Source organism: Pithys albifrons, chromosome 6 (genome assembly GCF_047495875.1).
Source record: "Pithys albifrons albifrons isolate INPA30051 chromosome 6, PitAlb_v1, whole genome shotgun sequence".
NCBI classification, from domain to species: domain Eukaryota; kingdom Metazoa; phylum Chordata; class Aves; order Passeriformes; family Thamnophilidae; genus Pithys; species Pithys albifrons.
The window spans coordinates 48,978,338-48,997,744 of NC_092463.1; the positions used below are offsets into that span (position 1 = coordinate 48,978,338).

Here is a 19,407-nt window from a genome sequence, read left to right on the forward strand (position 1 = left end):
TTCCCAGAATGGTGGCCTTTGCTGAAGCCTTAAGGGCTGATTTACAAGGCTCTGTGGAAGTGGGTGGGGGAAAAAACCACCTGTAATTGCTGGACAAAGTGCAACCTCTGTACAGCCCTAAGGATACTGAGGGTATGAGAAGTAAAATGGTCTAAATGGTATCCATAACCTTGTTTTGTTTTTTTTTCTTGTCTTGCAGTTGAGCTTGGTCCTGGCTCGTTGCAACTCTCCATGCCACTATTTCCTCTGCTCCACAGAAGATAATTGAAGGATGTTTCTCTTTTGACTGATACCAGTCTGCTTTGGTACAGCCTGTCTCCTCTTGGGGTGTGAGCAGTACCCCATGCTGTTTCCAGATGGATGAAAGGAACTATATCAGCTGGCAAAACCTATCTCTGTTTTAACCTTCTATGTGACTCTTTGGCTTTTTTTTTTTTTAATCTGTCGCTGCTATGGAGGTGGGAGGCTGTGGCTCTGTTCCCTCTCTTAGGTGTCAGAAGAGAGGGATCTGCTGCCCTGCTGAGCAGGCAAGGCTTTTGCTATGGGATGATGAATTTCTCCTTTTGTGGCCCTTGGTGGGGCTGATGACTTTACCTAGAACTATCTAATGGTGGTGGCAGAGAAGGAGCTCGACAGTAAACTGGTAGAAGAATCAGTGTTTAAAAGGAGGGCAATAGGCAGTTTCTGAGTGTGAGAAGACTGCAGAGAGAGTGTGAGGAGAGTGCAAGGACCACGTATCACCCTGCTGGTGCCATCTGTGGGTGAAGTCTTCCCCTGTTTACAATGCAGCTTCTGTCCCTCTACAACATCTGTTTTGAGGGACTTCCATCTATTGGTCTCTCTGTACATCAAATCATTTTCTACTTATCCTGGGGTTTTTTCTTTAGTTTCCAGATCATCCTTTAATCATAGTTACATACTCATGTGAAAATGTTCCTGCCCTTTTTCTTTCTTGACAATGGCAATAGCAGCTTTGTTTCAAATAGCTGCTGGCTTCCTCTACCTATCTATAATGGATTGGATGTCTCCTTTCCCAGGTGTGAGGAGTGCTGACCACTGGTATTCTCTCTTCTCTGGGAAAGTGACTTGCTTATTCTCTAACCTGTGGGCTGCAGTGCCAGAAACAATTCTGAAAGTCAGCGGTTGTGGGCACATTGATAACCTGCTTGCTGTGCTCTTGGAGCTGAACAGGATATCTGGGAAATGGCTGCTGCTTTTATGCTGGAAGCATAATCCTTGGTGAAAGCCATCCTAGTGAGTTGCTTGGGGAGGCCAAAACTTGATGTGAACTTGGGGAACCTGAATTCTAAGAGTTGCACCTCTGGCCTTGGGCCTGAGGTCTGCAAATCAGCTCCTAGGGCTGTTTCTGAACTCTCACTCTTTCATACTTCATGGTGTTAACATGTCCCCTATCTCCTTTTTAAACTCTTATTCCTACTCTCTTCCCATGTCAACGTAATATAATAAAAACAAGTTGTTTGTGCTCTCCTTGAGGGAGGACAGCTTGTCTCTCCTCCTGCATTAGTGTGCTTTCTGCTTAAATTTTGTGCCTCCTGGATTTTCCCTATTTTGTAAGCATTTAATAAAATTTGCAGATGATGTTGTAATGGTGGCAACTCTGAGAATTTTGTTCATATAGGAGTTTTCTGCAGCAAGGCTGTTTTCCATGACTTTGCAACTCTGTGTGTGAGTGTTAGGGGGAGGAGAAGAAACCTCAGGTTAAGTGACAAGAAGAAAAGAAGCTTGATATATGCAGCAAAGGGACTTTCTGTGTTCCTGCCCCATTTAGATACATGTCATTTTGCTGCATTTTTCATTGTGGGTAATACACTGTAAAGTGCGAGGGAGTGGTGTTTGGATGAGAGATGGAGCAGCATGCAGACACTTCTCAGGGAGTGATCAGCTACGAGAAGCACAGAGCTTACCTCCCCAGGTGGTAGAACTGAGCAACATCACAGGCTTTAAGCCAAAATCACTGGTGATTTCATATATATATATATATATAAATCCTCTCTAGCCTGCTTATCCAGCTTTGATGAGGTCAGTATAGCTATCTGTACTGGGACCCAGCACTCTGAGATGATGACTACCTAGAACTATCTAATGAAAAATCTCAATGGAGGTGACCTTCCAGTTAATAACACTTTTATGATCTAAAGACAGCAAAGAGTTTCTGCTGTCCTTAACCTACGCTTTTTTAAAGTGTTAGGAAGAAGAAAGTTCTTAGGTATCACTTCTTGCTGTTACCTTTCTGCTTACTGGTTATACCCTTGTCCTATCCATCCCTGTTTCAGCTCCTGAATGTAGGAATTCAAGGAATCCATGTACCTCAGAGCACTGAGGAGCATGGACAGCATCTGGCCCCACCTTTTCTTCAGCCCTTCCTCTGCTGAGGTTTTCCAGTGAGGCTGGAGCAGTAGCAGTGTGGTGTATAGAGATGTCCTGGTTTGAGTTGGAAACAGCATTACTTTGCCTTTGCATGTGTGCAAACTTATTACAGCAGTTTTTCAACTCTGTTTTGTAGCTGACTGGAGGAAAAGATGAAAACTCCTGCAGTTATCTATTCCTCTGCCCTGCCATTTTGGAGAGTGCAGACAAGGCCCAAGAGGCTGCCTATGTAAGATTCCTTCTCCAGGGAGGGTTAATTTGTGGAGTATATTTTCTTCACTTAAAGCCCACAAACTCCTAGGTCTATTTTCAATAAAGTGCTGTAATTCAGGTTCCAGTCACAGCAGAGAAGTGAGCAGGTTATGGAAGACCAGAGCTCTCTAGTGGTGGTCAGGAACCAGGGAAAGACCTGGCTTGGAACAGATGTGTGAAGCTCTTTGAGGTACTTATATCTACCAGGGGAAATGTTTCCACAGTTAAATTAACTTTATGATGTACTGTTTCTTCTCCCAAAGGAAGATGGTGTGCTTGTGGTGGGAGTGGCAGTGGGGTTACCAGAATGGTGAAACCTCCCCACACAACAAAATAAAAAAAAGGGGATGCTGTCCCAAATTACCATCCACTTTGTAGACTAGCACTGTCTGAAGAGAGGGACTGGGACCCCTATGTTGGCTGTCAGACCTTGAGGCACCCGTCAAGGTGTTGCTTCGCAGTAGTTTCTTTCTCCTTGTCTAGATTATGCTGAAGGGGAACATCCTTTTTGTACAGCATCTGCTCTAAAATAAGTGTGGGGGGAGCTGTGCTAATACTAAAATGTGCTGCTTGTCTTTGTGGCAGGCTTCAGGGCTGTTCTTTTATCCAGCAGGGTTTAACAGATGATTCTACCTGAGTGTGTGCAAGATGGAATTGAAAAATATGACCTTTGCAGTGCCCATTTCCTGCAGGCCATAAACCAGCATTATTTAAACTTTGGGAAAGCTTATCTGATGGAAAACTCAAGTCTGTTTTGAATGTTAGGTCTTTATGTACTACTTGTTCTGCCTTGAGACTGGAGGCTGGACTTTGTCTGGAACTGTTTCCAGGTATAGAAATAATTATAGACTCATTTGAATGTTCATCCTAATGTATATGTGCTCACTAATTAACAGATCTCTGCTCAACACTTGCAGCTCTTCACTGGGCCTCCAGTGAGACAGCAGACACAAGAGTCTAGAGTTTCCAAATGACTTTGTTCCTTGAAATGTGTCTGCAGTTTCTGCTCTTTGAAGGAAAGGTCAGCCTCAGAGACACCTGAGCCTGAATATCAGTTTTGCCTCCTGCCACCACCACCTTTGGGAAGGAAAATAAACAAGCTCAAAGAGCAGGGCAGCTATAAATAATGAGGTGACAGCTGATATGCTGCTGAACAAGATGCTGAGGTTGGTCTATTGGTAACTCTTGGCAGCTCAACACACTTTCCCTTATGCCAAATTACATACATACATATGTATGTATTTTAAAGCAGGTAAAGAATGAATCTCGCATTGACAAGAAGTGCGATTGAAGCTACCATTACTTCAGTAATGACGAACCCATTACAATTACAGGCAATTTCCCTGTGCTTTGGCATGAGTCCCCTGAGGGTTTCAGTTGCAGTAGAAGGATTTGATTTAGATCACAAATTTTCAGAAAGGTGTTTCATCTCCTCCTTATAACTCTTAAATAACAGTGGTTTAGAAGTGCTAAAGACATGTGTTCTTCATTCTTCAAATAAATAGAAGAAAGGATCAAGACTTGAGGCTTTTGAGGTTGAGGGGAAGAATGGGAGGAGGGAGTTGAAGCAAAGTAAGGGGAAGATAGTGTTGGGATTTATATGAGCAAGCAGTTTAAAACGTGAAAGCAGCAAATTGTAAGTGTAATAATCAGAAGTGCTTGGTTGGGTAGGTAGATCTGCAAGGTTGTGGAGAGACTGTCAGTGGTTGCTGTAAGCACTTTGACTGGTCTGGCTCACCTCCTCTGAGGACACCCCAAAACAGCAGCTTCAGGCTCCTGTCCTGTTGCCCAGCCTTAATCTTTACTGTCACTCTCTCATCCATTTGGGTGTAAATAGTCTGAGGATGAGACTCAGGCAATGTCTTGAATGGTCAAGTCTGATCCATTATCTTTGGAGAGATATTTAGCCTAGATCTAGAGTGTCCAAGGATGATCTCCTGAATCCTACAGGGATTGTGCCTTAAATGTCTAAAGCAGCTGCAGCAAGTACATCTTCCAAAGCAAACGAACAAATGATGGAGAAACAGTCTACAACAAAAATTAGAAATCAATACTGACTGAAGGAAAAAGAAATTCACTACTTACTGATGTGTAATTTGTTTCCATCTGAAATCATTTGCATCTTGGGTGCACTGTGTTACTTGATCTGGTTTACAAAATTAACAGTGCTTGTTCCTTCAAGATCATGTCAGGTGGTGGTTTCTTGTGATTTTTAGAGTACTGTAGGTAAGTTCAAAACACCAGGTGGAAATGAATGTTTACGCTAGCCCGTAAGTACAAGCAGTTTCCTAAAAATAAATAAAGGGACTTTTTAAAAGCGTGAGAAGTTTCATCGCCCAAAATTAGCATGAAGGGCTATCGAGTAACACCATTGCATGCTCCTAAACTTTGGCCCTGCAAAGTTTGGCATCTCAAGTACTGGAGAAGTGAAGGGCAGATGATGGTAGTGTTGCCAGGACAGCTCTTCTAGCAGAGTAGCTCCAGGCGATGAAACCAATTGGAGACTTTTCAAGTTGGCTGGTCAGATTTACTGTTTTGAAAAAGTCAGGGTTGCAAAATATAAATTTGGAGCTGTGCTTTGATTATTACCTTCTCGAGAAAGGAAGAATGCAAATGCTGGCTCTTTCTCTACTTATTCCTGGTGAGGGACATGCTATATGCAAGGGGTGCAAGTGCAGAAAATGCTACACTGGGAGCAGAGGAGGTTTGGAGTTGATTAATATGGTGGATTTTGGGGGGGGGGGGTGGGGGTGTTTATGTGCAGTTTGACTTAAAGATCTGGGCCAAGACTCCTTAAGTAAGCTGGTAAAAATAGCACCAATGTCTTGGATAATCTATAAGCTACCCAAACACCGTGCAGTTATTTACTGTCTCTTGGCCTTGGAGAATTTCATCCCTTTTTGCAGCTGACTTCCCAGGTTGGGTTTTGCTTTTTCACAGCCTTTCAGGAGCCTTTAAGTGTGGATGCGAAGGCAGCTGGGAGGTTAATTATGCTCATGGGAAGTTGGGGACATGTAGAAGCATTTTCCTGGAGGTTTACAAAGCAGCTTTACACCCAGGTTAAGCTTGGCCTGTTTACCATCTGGCTTTTGAGAAGCTAGTGAGCTATGCCACAAAGCCAGCTCTGAAGGCAAATTCTTGCTGCTTCTCCAGTACCACCCTGCGAAGCCTTGTTGTCTATTGACCCTGTGTGCTAATATATCTCTAATCCGACTTTGAGTTATTCTGTTGTGGATCAAGGTAGAAAAGCATTTTCTGCATCCGTGAGGGTTGTGCCCCATCTGATGAGACCAGTTCTCATGGAAGGGATGTATATGCTGGTATTTTTGGATTGGTGTTGGAGGTGAGCTCTCCCTTTGCTTTTTCCTTCTCTGCCTCCCAGCTGACTGATGAGATCATGCCTGGCTCTGCAGGACACACTGCTCCTTAGTGCAGTGCAGACTTGTGGAAGGACTGAGGATAGATGCTTGATCCTTCATGCAAATAATCTAATGCAATTAATTCCTCTTTGACAACTTCAACGTCTCAGAACTACCCTTGTCTTTTAGGAGTGCTGGTGACTTTGTGTGTCTCCAACACTGAAAATGTTTCTGGAAAAAAACCTAGACAGTAACAACCAGAGCCAATCCAATAGGAAACTTGGTCCCCATCCACTCTGACATTATGAATAAGAATATTTCAAGAGATTTCAAAAATGCCCCAGGATACCTTGTACCCTGCTATTGTGCTGCCACTACCAAAACCACACTAGCCTAATGTGTGTGTTTGCAGCATGCATTGTATGAATGATGCAAAAGTCTAATTTGTTTGCACATGATGAAGTAGGAAGTGTTCAGATCCCTTCCTGTTTGTTATGCGGAGATGTAGAGTTTCTGCTCTTACAGGATAAGACGGGGTAAGACAAGAGCAGATTTTCCTACCAATCGAGTTTCCCGGAAGGAATGACACACTAGAGTCCTTCACGGAAGTATTAGTTGATTCTCTCCCACCAGATGCAAAGAAGAGAACAGCAGTAACAGGAAGCTGGGTGGAAGCATACACAGGTAATTTGGTCATTAATAAGAGAAAGCTTCATTGTTGCCCTTTGTTCTCTTTTTTTATGCCCCTGAAGCTTTGAGATATCATGAAGCCACCATTAGGAGAAGGTGTTGGCACCTTGAGGTTGCCCAGCCACCTTCCAAGATTCAGGTGGGTGAACCCACAACTTGGCAACTATTTGCTTTCCGCTATGTCTGAGTGACTGCTGCAAGAGGTGCATCACTGTGCATGGCAAACACTGCACCAGGTTGCTTCTGGGGAAATGAGACAACACCAAGGACAGAGATTCTGAGCCCAAATGCCATGTGGGTGGTATTAGAGACACTAGGGAGGAAAGATGGTATTTGCTCAGCCCATTTGAGATGTTTCACATTCCGCGGGATCCCATTATCGCCAGTAAAATGGACAATGGTCTGCTAATACTTAGAGGAGATGATTATAAAGTTTAAGAGTATTCTGATCTCTGCTTCACTGGCTGCATAAAACAGGTCATTGGATTTTACTGAGGAACAGAAATTAATTATATATATATTCTGTCCTTTCCCTGAACAGACTTACTTAGCCACTATCTGATGTGCCTTTTTAATGACAGCTACTTCAATTAACTTGGAAAGACTGACTGATCAATGAACATGGGGCATCTACTCTGACCTTGAACTGCTGATTAAACCCTGCTGCAGAATCCCTTTCTTGGGGATGAGGAGAAGAAAGGGTGTGGAAGAACTGGATAAAAAATTTACTTTTCCTTCCCAAATGACTTTTGTGATTCCCATTTCCCACCTGCCCTGAATCATCATAAAATCTTTGTAACTGTCACAAAACAAAAAAACACATCCCACCATTTCCCAGTCAGCTTAATCAACACATTTTTCTGGATGCCTTCAATTATTTCAGGGCTGATGTCTGTATAAGTGGACAAACAGGCCAAAGCCAGAATATCTGTATTATGAAAAAAATTTTAAAATATTGTTTTGAAAACATTCAAATATGACTTTGCAGAGGAAGGGGAATAAAAGAAACATTCAGACTGTGAATGATGAAGCACCTCATGTAAAACACATTTTCCTTATAAATTCACTTTGGATAACTTAACCATTTTTGAATGACAGAAGATGTCAGTGATAAGTTCCTCTGTAGCTCTGCCATGAAGGTGTAAGTGCAGAGTCATGGGCAAGTTTGGCTGAGGAAAGATCTCATGAGGTCCTCTTGCCTGACTCTTGGGCCAAAACAATATTTGTTCTGGAATTAGATCCATTTCTTCAGTGTTGGAGAGTAGCTGGGGGATAGAGGTAGGTATTGCTTCATTTCAGAAATCTGTTCTCTTTCAGATTGTGAAAGAGTACCTGTTTTATGGGAAGGATGTAGATGATTTTATTTACAAACTCTATAATTTTTAATGAATGTGGGTAATACTTCAGACTTTCAGGGCTCTAAAGGTTTTCAGATGAACTTTTCCAGCACTTTTTCAGCTTACTGGCTGAGTGTTATCCAGCCATAGGAAGCAATGATCTGTGAAAATGCTGCCCACTGACTGGTGTGCAATGAGCACAGGGAAAGGGTATTTTGAAAAATGCCCCAAACCCAAACAAACAAAACACACACAAGCATTTGGCCAAAGTCCCCATCTTTATGCAGTTTGTAAAATTATCAGGGCTGATGAGTGTGTATTGTATTTAAAGGCACTGGCTGTTGCAGTAGGTCAACCACTAGTCAAACAGATGAGAAGGGCTGATTAGTTTCCCTACAAGTGGCCCTGCAATACAATAAATTCCTGTGGCCTGTCTCAAATAACCACTCTGGATGTTCCTACCTACTGAGAAGAAATGGAACATTGGGCTAGGTTACCTAAGGGATACATGCCTAGATCTCTGCCCCACCCTCTAGTCCCTGTTTAAGGAGGAACACTGGTTTGCTGTATCCTCTCCCCAGTTGGGATGCTGTCACTGTAAAAGTATGCCAGGCTGTGGCTTGAGGTGAGCAGGCAGATGGACTTTTTGTGGTTGGAGACCCTGGTTCATTTCTGTGACCTGTTCATGTGCTCTTTAGCCTTGGTGCTGTCTCCTAACCTGGCAGCTGATGAGAGGGCCTTCTCCAATGACAGATGCTTGCTACACACCCACCTAGCAAAATTGAATGGCTTTTGGTAGTTGTGCAGCCACAGCTGGGATCATCTCTCCCTCATCTGGTCCATGTGATCAGCAGGGAGTGTGAGGTAGGTGGTGGTGGTTTGCTCACTCTCTAGAGTGTGGCTTCTCTGTGGCAGTCTCAGTAAACTTGCTGCTGATGCAGGGGGAAGACATGATGCCAAGACAGCACAAAATATATATCCTAGAGCAGGAGAATCTACAGTAAAGGAGGACAAGGCTGATGATGAAAATGTTGCAGGTGTTAATGAAACTGCTTTGTGATGGTATCAAGAGATTAAATAAGGACTTGACATAGGGAATGTGTGAAAAGCACAAGGTATACAACTAAGGCCCAAAACAAATGTTGAAGAGGATTATAGTTACATGCCAAGTGGACAGAGAGACCTACAAAGGGAAGAAAGGACAAACATAAATTCGGCAGTGGGGAATGAGCCTTGGTGGTGAACCAGGTGACAGCAGAGCAAATGGAAGACGTGTGCATCAGGCAAGCCCTCTTTCCAGAGGGATGGAGAAGGTACTCTCAGTCACATGGGAAGAAGGAACCAGATCATGCTGGGTCTGGAAACAAGATGTGTGACACGGACATGAGCCTCTGACAAAGGCAGCCCATAGGATGCACAGATGTCCTTAGGGACAGTACTAAGCAGAAGGGCCATGCTCATAGGGGGTGGTGGTGGGGAAGACAGCATGGACACGATGCATGGTGTAAAAATGGATGTTGTCTGGAGCAGTTGTCTGATATGCCCAAGAGAGGAACTGAGCTGAGCATAGGAACTAAGAGGATACTGCAGGCTGCAGTGTTTGCATCTCATCTATTTGAAAGTAGAGCTGTGGTAGAGAGGAGTCTGATATCTGTCTGCCATATTGCTTGTAGCAACATCATGTTTGTCAAGATGCTTAGAGCTGAACTTGAGTGATGTGGAGCATCCCCTGCCAGTGTACACAAGTAGCACTGGTCTGGCAGAGGCTGTGCAACCCTGCAAGATGCTCACGCTGCTCCTGACAAATGGCTCACAGCAGATGGGCCAGATGGACCCATGGGATCATTCAGGCCAATATCTGCTGAGGACCACCCTGGTGTAAGCCCAGACTTCACATGCACTTGCACACACATGCTTTCTTTTTAATTGATTGATCCAGTCCTTGGCATGAAAGGCCTGAGTCACAATACCCCATCAGCACCAGGGACAGTCTGTAACTGGCAGGCACAGGCAATGAAGGCTGGTGAATGCCATTGCCAAACTGAGTCCATTGCAAATATAAAAGGAGAAATAGCTGGGAGAATCTGCCCCACATACATCCCCACTGTGCTGCTAGTTTGGGCAAATATGGTATTTCTTGTAGATGTGCCCAGTTGGTGGAGCACCTCAGGATAATTAGCCAGTGGAAGATACCCAAAATGCTGATGGTGCCAAAAATGCAGCGTGAAAGCTGGTTTGCTGCATTAGTGCTTTCAGGAGAGCTGGGGAGGGGTAATGGAGGTGATGATGAGAGGTCCCGCTGTGTGTCCTCATGCTGATGCTGCTCTCCTCAGCAGCACAGAGTGACCACCCAGTCCCCCACAGCCGGCAAACTCTCACATGAAGCCAGGGTGCTGAGTATAGATACACTGTCCCCCTCCCACCCAACAAGTAACAAAAGCATTGGGTGGAGCTGGGTTGCGGGAGGGAGGCGAGGGACAGTTGGAGAATGCAAGCTGGAGAGGAGATTTTAGCTCACGCATGTTACCTGGTGAATGGGAGGCTGCAGCGCTGTGCTCCCCCTCCACAGTTTTAAAAGCTTGTCTCTACATCCTCGGTTGGGGACCCTTTCGTGCAAGCAGCAGGGAAAGAGTGGGCAGGAATCAATCTGTGACCTGGGCCAAAAATATCGCCTGCCCTGCAGCTCCTAAAGTTTTTCTCTGCTCCTACAGGCTGGGAGAAAGGGGGTGCTAGAGCTGCCAGGCACACTGGAGGGCACACACTGCATTGCTGAGGAGCCCTGCCAAGGGGAGAGGGGCGGGAGGGAGGGGATGGGAAGCTGAAGCCTGTGAGATTTAGTGAAATGGAGACCATGAACCAGAGGGTTGTGTGAGGCACTGCAATCCTCTGCCGAAATAGCCATGCAACTGTGGAGGGAGCTCAGGCAGCAAAACCACTCCAGATGCCTAGAAGATACTAGGTGGGGTCCAGCCATCTGGGGTTTGCCCTCTCCAGAAAGTCCTTACTTAAATAATGCTTTCATATCATGCTAAGAAAGGCTCTGAGCATAGCATGAGTCAAACAAGCTCTTTTTGCTGCATTCCTGCTCTCTTGCTTTTAGCTCCAGGTCTCCTCAAGCTGTGGTGTGTGGCAGAGCCCTGGTAGTCTTAGAGAGTGGTGTTTGTGTGTGTGTGTGTATGGTGTGCCACACAGAACTTGCACACAGACACACAACATGTGTGTCTGTGTGCTTCTGACTTCTCACGTACCTGTGACTGCTGGTTTCAGAGTGTTGGACATGGAAGATCTATAAACCTTCTGTAGGCTCCTACCCTGCAGCAGAGCTGAAACTGTTTGCTCGTGGAGGAGCAGCAGGGAAGAGCCCCTTCCAAGATGAGAAAATGGAGGTTGCTACTGAGTGTTGAAATTGTAAGAGCCAGGGTGCCACGACCAGGTTTTAAGCAGTGGCCATGTACCACGAAGCTACAGGGCCCCATAATTTGTTTCTGAGGTGCCTTTGCCTCAGATACCCTTTTTTGAGCTCTGCCTGCTTGGTGGGTTGTAAATATAGAAACATAAGCCCTGGAGTTTTTGTCTCCAAACATGTCCCTTCCATCTTAGTATCATCTGTGCAATTCCTCCAGCTGCTCCTATACATGGTATGACCTTTTTTTTCCCCTTTTCCCTGCTTCCCCCGCCATCTCATCCCCCTCCCTGCCCTATCCCTGCTCCCTTCCCTTCCCTGCCCAGTGCAGGGAGTCTGGGGCCAATCGGCTCTTCCAGAAGATCAAATGTCACTATAAGTTGAGAGCTGCATCACCTTGGGACGCTCGCAGATCCCAGCCTGCCCGTCCCCTTTGACAGGGAGCTTGGTGCTTCTCTCCACTCCTCCAGGTAAGTGGGATCCTTGGCAAGGGATGTTGCTGGTGGGGGGGGGTAACACTGCAGAGGGGCTGAGCTTTGGTTTGAATGGAGAAGAATCAGGGGAGGGTTAGGGTCCCTGGGATCTGGTCCAGGATTCTAAGGAAAAAACACTTTTTCCTTCCTGGCTTTGATTGGGCATTGCACAAGTCTCATGTCACCCATGTTGATTTGGGTACTCTGAACTCTCAAGGATTAATAGTGGGAGAACAGACCCTTCCCAAACCAAGATGTGGGGATGGAAATTAAGTGTCATCTCTTAGGGCACTTAGGGAAAACTTCCTCCAGCAGCAGGAGCAAAGTCCTGATCTTCCCTCCCGTGTCACCCAGAGAAAGGGATGGCCAAGGCAGGAGGTGTGAACAGCAGGACCACTGGGGACCTGCTGGCAGGTGAGGATGGCTGTGGAGTGTGGGGCTAGAGGGAGATCCAACAAACATACATATTGGCATGGAAAACTGCCATCTCCCATAGAAAAAAAGAAAATTGTGAGAGTAGGAGTTACCCACACTGGGTGGTCATGTCATTGAAGTGAAGGAGTTTAAAGCTGTGGATACAGGGAGCATCCCATCACCACTCTGAATTTAACCCTTTCCTCCTGCTCCTCCATGCACACAGGGAATTTTTCTCACAATGTTCTTATTTTCTGTGGGAGGGCAAAGTTTTCTGTGACCCCATTTATGTTTCTTGGATCAGCCTCTTGCTGTTGGTGGTGGGTATGCTACAAAAGCGGGAGAGACACCAGCGCAGGTGGCTCTGGTGCCAGCTATTTGGGTGGGAGCTGTGCTGCTTCTGTGAGGAAGCTCCAGTGAGGCTGTAGGTGATGCCAGGGCAGACAGCCATCCCAGTCCCCACCCCTGGAGATGTCTAAGAGGTGTTTAGATCTGGCACTGGGTGATATGGTTGAGTGGTTTAAGGGTTACAGTGGTAGTTGTGGGTGGACAGTTGGACTGGATGATCTTGTAGGTCTGTTCGAACCTTGATGATTCTAAGACTGGGGAGAGGGGGGTTATAAGCTTAGCATGATTGTTGGCTTTTTGTCCTGTCTCAGCCTTGTTACTAGAAAACCCTATGCAGAGTTCAGACAGATCATACCACCCTGAAGGCAAGGACAAAGGGTATATTTTGGGACAGGGAATTGGGATTTTGCTATGTGTCAGTGGACCTGGCAGCAGCACTTGGGTCCTGCTGCCCTGTTTCAGCATCAGTGCTGTGGTGGATGCTTCACTTTCCAGCCCCTTTCTGCTGGAAAGTACTGAGCAATTCAGAAACAAAGGCAGGAGGCAGAGGTCTGGAAGAAATATATATTAAAAATTATATGTATATAATATTTATAGAGAGAAGTGTATGAATATATTTACTAGATATATATAAAACCTTTATTTTTTAATATAGATATGTACATATATTAAAAAAATCCACGCAGTGGGTTTGCAGCTATTCCTGGTAGGAAAGTGTGGCTGTATGATTCTTAGTGGTTCATACCCCTAGTTCTTGCCTGATAGCTGTCCCTGCCAGGTCCCATTGCCATGCATGGCCTCTTCTGCCCTCCCCCCTTTCCATATGGCTCTTGCTACCTTGCCTACCTTGTATGGCCCGGCTTGGGAGGGGATGATTGATGGGTGGGTTATTTCCAGGCATGGCCTGGAGGTGCAAGGCAGCCCATTCCCCCTCCCGGATGCATTCTCAGCTGCTAAGAGGCTTCTTGGGATGTGCTGACTCTGCTCTTTCAGCCAAGTCCAGGAGCATTTGGGGCCAAAAGGGACGTGGCATTCCTGCCCACCTGGAGCTCATAAGGATCTGTGGTTTTGTCCTTCCAGCTATGACCTGCTTGGCTTGAATAAAATGCAGAAAATAACCTTTGCTTTCACCTTTAAGGGGTGTGAGCAGGCAGGAAGTTTTCTGTCTGGTGAAACTTTCCCATGTGTTTTGATTTCCTTCCAAAGGTTGTGCAGTATTAACTAATTGATTTTATTACATCCCTAGACCTCAGTCAAGACTAGAATACATTTTTCTTCCACCGTACAAACAAAGCCCAATTATTGCCTTAAGGTGCTAACAGCCTTAATCTTGGGCTGAGTTTGCTGTGTGTAAAGTAATTTCCACTGAAGGGTAATCCTGAGCCAGCTGGAGACTTTCCATTGCCTTCAGTGAACTTAATCCTAACTGCAAAAAATACCCCTCTTAACAGATTGCTTGCTTTATTGCCTTTTGGATGTAAATGTAGTTCAATTTTGTTGGCTGCTTTGATGATAGAGCTACGTGGATAGTGCTGGGCATCAAAGAGCCTTTCTTGTCTCTATGGCTGTGGCTATGATGGTCTGCATTTTGCCCCTGGCTTTAAGGGACCAGATAGCTTTTGAATGCCATGAAGTGGACAGACACCTTGTTCTTCTTGAAATGAGACCTTTTTGGCTTTCCAACCAGGGCAGTGGCAGTCAGCCTCCACCTTAAATGCCAACTCCTCCTGATGGAGCAACCAAACTTGGTTGAATGTTTGGTCCTTGCAAGGCTGAAATCTGCAATCTTCCCCTGGATTTTTTTGTTCCCCCTGCCCCAGTCTGTGGGGTTCCTGTGTCTGGCTCATCTTTGCAGACTGCCAATGCATTTGTTATTAATTCATTTTATCCAGAGCCAAGAAACCCCCTCTGGGTTGGGATCTTGTGGTGTCAGGGATGCTGGCATTCTCGTTCTGTTTTAATAGTGCACAGACAGATGCCATGCAAAATCCCATTCGCATTTGCAGTGCTTGAATTAACAAATATGGAAGGGTGTAGGGGAACAGCCAATGTGACAACCCCCACCAAGATGTCCTTAGAGCTAAATTGGAGACTAGATGAGCTCATTCCAATAACTGCTAATGGAAAGCCTGATTGCAAAGACTCCTGTTGACTTCAATTGCCTTGGAAAGAACAGCATGCACTGTGCTGCGTGCCTACTGTACACTGAACAGATGCTCACTCTCTGTGTGCATACCCAGGGTTCTTGAGCTGATTTCTTCTCCACCATTGAGCAGTATTACCACTCTTCTCGCTGGAATGACAGAGGAGTTTAGCCCAAAGCCTTTTAAAAGTCCTCTTCCCCCCCTCCATGTTGGAGAGAAGGAAATCTGCATTTACAAATTAAAGGCAGAATTCATGGGAGGAATGGGCACTGCCTTGAGTCTCTGCAGATCATGCCTTTTGGAAGAAGCCAACAGCTGTGCATTAGGCACGTTCTCCCCACAGGGTTTTGCTTAAAGAAGCTCTGTTGTCCTGTTGCATAAACGAACATACTGTCATGCATTACTTTTAACAGCTCAAATAATTTTGGGAGGCTAACATGCTAGCCACTGTGCAGAGAGCAAGTGGAAGTCTTTATCCCCAAAATATGTTGATCTAGATAAAAAAAGACCCGGGGAGAGAGACCAGCAGTGTTGTAGTATTCAAGTAATTAACAAAAGAAGCAGCATGAATTGGTGCAACAGAAAAGCCTTTTGCAGAACTGAAATTCCTCCCAAACACAAAATTCCCCTCACATTCCTCCTTCCTGGTGGGACTAGGGTCCCCAAAGTACTCCTTGGGTGAACCTATGTCCTAGCAGTAGATTACTCTCCTATCCAGCTTCTCAGGTCAGGTCATAACACAGCCACTGGTGGCACTACTTCCAATGCAATGCTGACTTTCAGAAAGAGGATAAATGAGGAACTAGAGCAAAAATTGCTGGCTGTTTATCTCTCATGGGGGTTTTAAATCCTGTTGGTGTTAATATATGGTGCCCAGGGTCATTGCTGGGGAATGGAGAGAATTCCTTATACAGCAGGGTTGGAGTCTGTGGGATTACTGCCTTCCTCTGAAATAGAAAGCTGCTGAGCTGCAGTTGTTTCTTTTGAACCTAAGTCAGCCCACCTGCTCCTTCAAGATGTCTCTCATATATCAGCTGAATAATGAAGTCATGAAAGTCAGGGTTAAGGGCAGCAAAGAGAAGCCTGGCTTTCTAATTTGAGACTGACTGTGGATTTGGAGGAAGTTTTGGGGGGCTCTTCCCCACCTCCTCCCCTGGCCTCAGGGTAGTTGGTGCTTTTAGAAAAGCCATAGTGTGCATTACATAGAAATGGTTATATCCATGTGAACTGCCCAACCAGGCATATGGCTGGTTTTCCTCTTAAACTAATGAACAGATTATTGTTCACTTGTTCATCGGTGGTATAAACTGGACACACTTTTGGGTGCTGAAAAATAAGGACTAATCTCTAGGTATAGTGGTAGTTTCAGTTATTCTTTTAGCTCTAATGCTTTGGAACTGGTGCCTCCCCACTTGTGGCAGCATAAAATAAGGAAAAATTTCTCTGACCTTGCTGGAATGATGGAAATGTCAGATGGGTGTGAGAAGACACTCTGGCCTGCGCCTGTCTCCCTGAGCTCTGAAGATTTTGTAACTAAAGCCAGGTCCAGGTTTCTCTCACTGGATCCCCCTGTGAAAAGCACCTGAGTTGACAGGACATGTCTTTCCAGATGATCTTTTTTTCCTCCCCTCTCCTTGTCCTCTGACCTGGCTGGCAAAGATTTATGTTTCTCTCAAAATTTCAGAGTTGGTGGGGGATTTGTTGCTGTGTGGCAACGCAGGTGCCCAGCTTTTTTTTGTTTTCAAATATCAACCCATCTGCTTCTGCCTTGGAATTTTTTAGGAGGTGCCCTCACTAATAACACTTTTTTCTTCTTCTTCTCTTTCTCTTTTGTCTAGAAACTCATTGCCAACATGTCTGATACCGAGGAAGTGTAAGTAGAAAACGAGTTGTATGTGTGTGCATTGGCTCAGCTTGGCTCCATGGAGCGGAGCAAGGGCATCCCAGCAGGGAGGAGAGGCCTGTTTGTCTTATGTGCGCAGCCTCCAGCCCCCTGAGACAGTGGGGATTGGGCATCTTGACTTTGTGTGTCAAAGACCCACTGAAGTTCACCTGACTCCCTCCCTGTCCAACACAGGACATGCCTGAAACACGTCCACCCAGCTCAGCCTGCCCTCAGTGGCTGTGGCACTACATCTAGAGGAGAGAGAATAAAATACACAGTGCAGTGGAGGAGCCCCTTTCTGCCTTGATTTAACAGATCTAGAATAGTATGACAGAACCCAATGGGGTCATTTGACATTAATGCATCAGTAGGTACACAGGAGTGATTTAGAGCAGTCACAGGATCAGAGGAATCATGAAAAGACCTGCAGTGGTCTCATAGCCCTCTCTTCCACTAGGGGGATAAGTTCAGCTCATCCTGTGTAATTTTGTCCAGCTTTTAAAATTTTTTTCTAAAGATAATATTTGGCACCTTTTTCAGGCAATCTCTAACTAACATATCCTTTAGGATCTGGCCCCAGGGCTGCTCTGAGGCTTGAGTTTCGTGTGAGAGGATGGTAGAGCAGGAGAAGCTGGCAAGTGTGCGCAAGGAATGGGAACAGACCATGAGACTGGTGCATCTACAGCTGTGGGATAAACACTGAGCAACGTTTTATGCCAATTTTTAATTAGACAGCTCTAGGGTTTAGGGAGTCTGTAACACGTTTGGATTGGCATGGGCCACCAGGTGCAGGCCTGGCACACTGGAACTGAGGTCCACCTTTATCAGCCCTTGTCAGCACTCATGTGTGGGTATCATGTTAGAGCCTCGGGTTGGAGGATTATTCTGGATATGGATCCACATGCACTTTAAGAATCAGGAACATTATTTAAAATAAAACCCAAATCTAGTCACTTTCCTACTCTTAAAACCAAGTATCTCCTGGAAGAGCAGAGAGAATGGGGGAAAGAAGTAACTGTAGACTTTAAACAATGCTGTATTGCTTCAGCACGTGGTTTAAAGCTTGGTGACAATATGGAGTGGGAGAAATACTCATCTAGTTTCCATATCCTTTTTTCCTCTCTCACAGGGAACAAGGAGAGGGTAAGTCTTAAATGTGTCTCTAATTGCTTCTGCGCAAGCCTGCAGTATTCGCTGGCTGTCAGCTGGTACTGTTACACAAATCTGAGGTTTCTTTTCTATGCTTCTGGCTGTCTGATGATCACCAGATTCTGGTGTTTTTACACTGCCTGTAGCAGTTTGGTCGTGTTCTTGTTGGGGGCAGTCTCTGGGGTTTCAGGCCAACATTGATGCCCTGGTTGCAGGGGACACTTGCTAGTTTTTGTAGAGGCACTGCCATCTGCTGGCAAGTTTTTAAAAGCTTTTGTATATGTAATATTTTCTGTTTTAAAATATAAATCCCCACAATATATACGAGCAATATACATAGAAGCTTTTCTTATACTCAGAGGCCTTCTGTGTACTTTTTTCCTTCTAATGCATATATAATCCTGAGTTCCTATTGCCTAAGAAAAAAATTAAGATTACCTTCTTCCCCCTTATTATAACTCCTCTTTTTTATTTTCAAAGCAATTTAATCTGTTATTTTACTTGCTGATTAGCAAGTGGCCTCTCAGAGACCATCTTGCCCAGCACCCCTGTGAGCACAAAGAGCCCTGCCCTGGGTAGTGTCCTACTGATGCATCAAGGCTGATGGTTGATTTGTCTGCTTTCCCCCCTCTCCCCCCTTTCCGATTTCAATGCAGAGGAGTATGAAGAAGAAGGTAACAAAAAATGTGGAATGTAATTTATCTTTTTTTGATTCTTGGTCCTGCTTTTCCCTTGTCTGTACTTCACCCTTCTCTTTGGTGCTTGCTGCTAAAGGTGATCTAAAACACTTGATCAGTAAACCAGCTGGAAAGAAAAAAAAACAGTTGGAAACAAAAATATCAGTCAAGTTGGAGCAATGACAAGCAGAGCCTTCACCCTGTGGTGAGGGGTGTTTGTCTGAGCCACTGGGGATGGTGAAAAAGCTGAAGACTAACCTGCCCATAAACTCAGAAATTTTTAGAGCAAGGACTGGTGCAGAGTCCACACAATGTATCATTGGTGAAATCCTGCCATTGTCATTTTGGCAATGTCCACAGACTGAGTTTACATTTTAAAACTGAAAAGAAGAGCAGGTTGTCCAGTTCCTGAGGAACACACGACAGGGCACTGCTAAGGATAGAAAAGGCAAGGCAGAGAACCAGCTGGCAAAGACGAAGTTTTTTAACACGCCTTTAGCTGGCAAAATGTGATTTGACAAGCTGTGAGAGACAGAGTGCTGATCTGGAAAGATGGAGCATGAAATACCCTTCTCACCTAAGTTGTTTCACCTTTTGTAGGTAACAGGGAGAAGAAGATTTTAGAGATATATCACTATCTTTGCTGGGCACTTTTGACACACTGGCTTCAGTTCAGGCAAGCGTAGCTGCCAGTTGTCATCTTTTATTTTCCCAAGGTGTCTGGAACAGAGAGAAGGGCCAAACTCTTGGACTTTATCCCAGGATCTGCCCTTAGTTTCTTAAGCATCTTCTAAGGGGTCAAGAGCAAAACCCTTTACTGGAGGTGGAATATTTTCATATTTTCACCTGAAATGTATGAGACCATCTCAGAGAGAGAGACCTGCCCCT

The 19,407-nt window shown here is 45.1% G+C and overlaps 1 protein-coding gene and 1 long non-coding RNA gene across 3 annotated transcripts in view; both read left to right on the forward strand.

Annotated features, from left to right (window-relative positions):
- Positions 1-1,607, forward strand: part of LSP1 (lymphocyte specific protein 1) — a 50,137-nt gene extending 48,530 nt beyond the window's left edge. For both annotated transcript variants that reach the window (XM_071558802.1, XM_071558803.1), the window contains exon 11: positions 200-1,607. The gene's annotated coding sequence lies outside the window, so the exon portion shown is untranslated. The remainder of the gene's footprint in view (positions 1-199) is intronic.
- Positions 1,608-11,760: 10,153 nt separating this feature from the next.
- Positions 11,761-17,836, forward strand: LOC139672864 (uncharacterized). Its single transcript, XR_011697999.1, has 3 exons — positions 11,761-11,899; positions 16,647-16,681; positions 17,823-17,836. It is a non-coding gene; the product is annotated as an uncharacterized lncRNA (long non-coding RNA).
- The last annotated feature ends 1,571 nt before the right edge of the window (positions 17,837-19,407 follow it).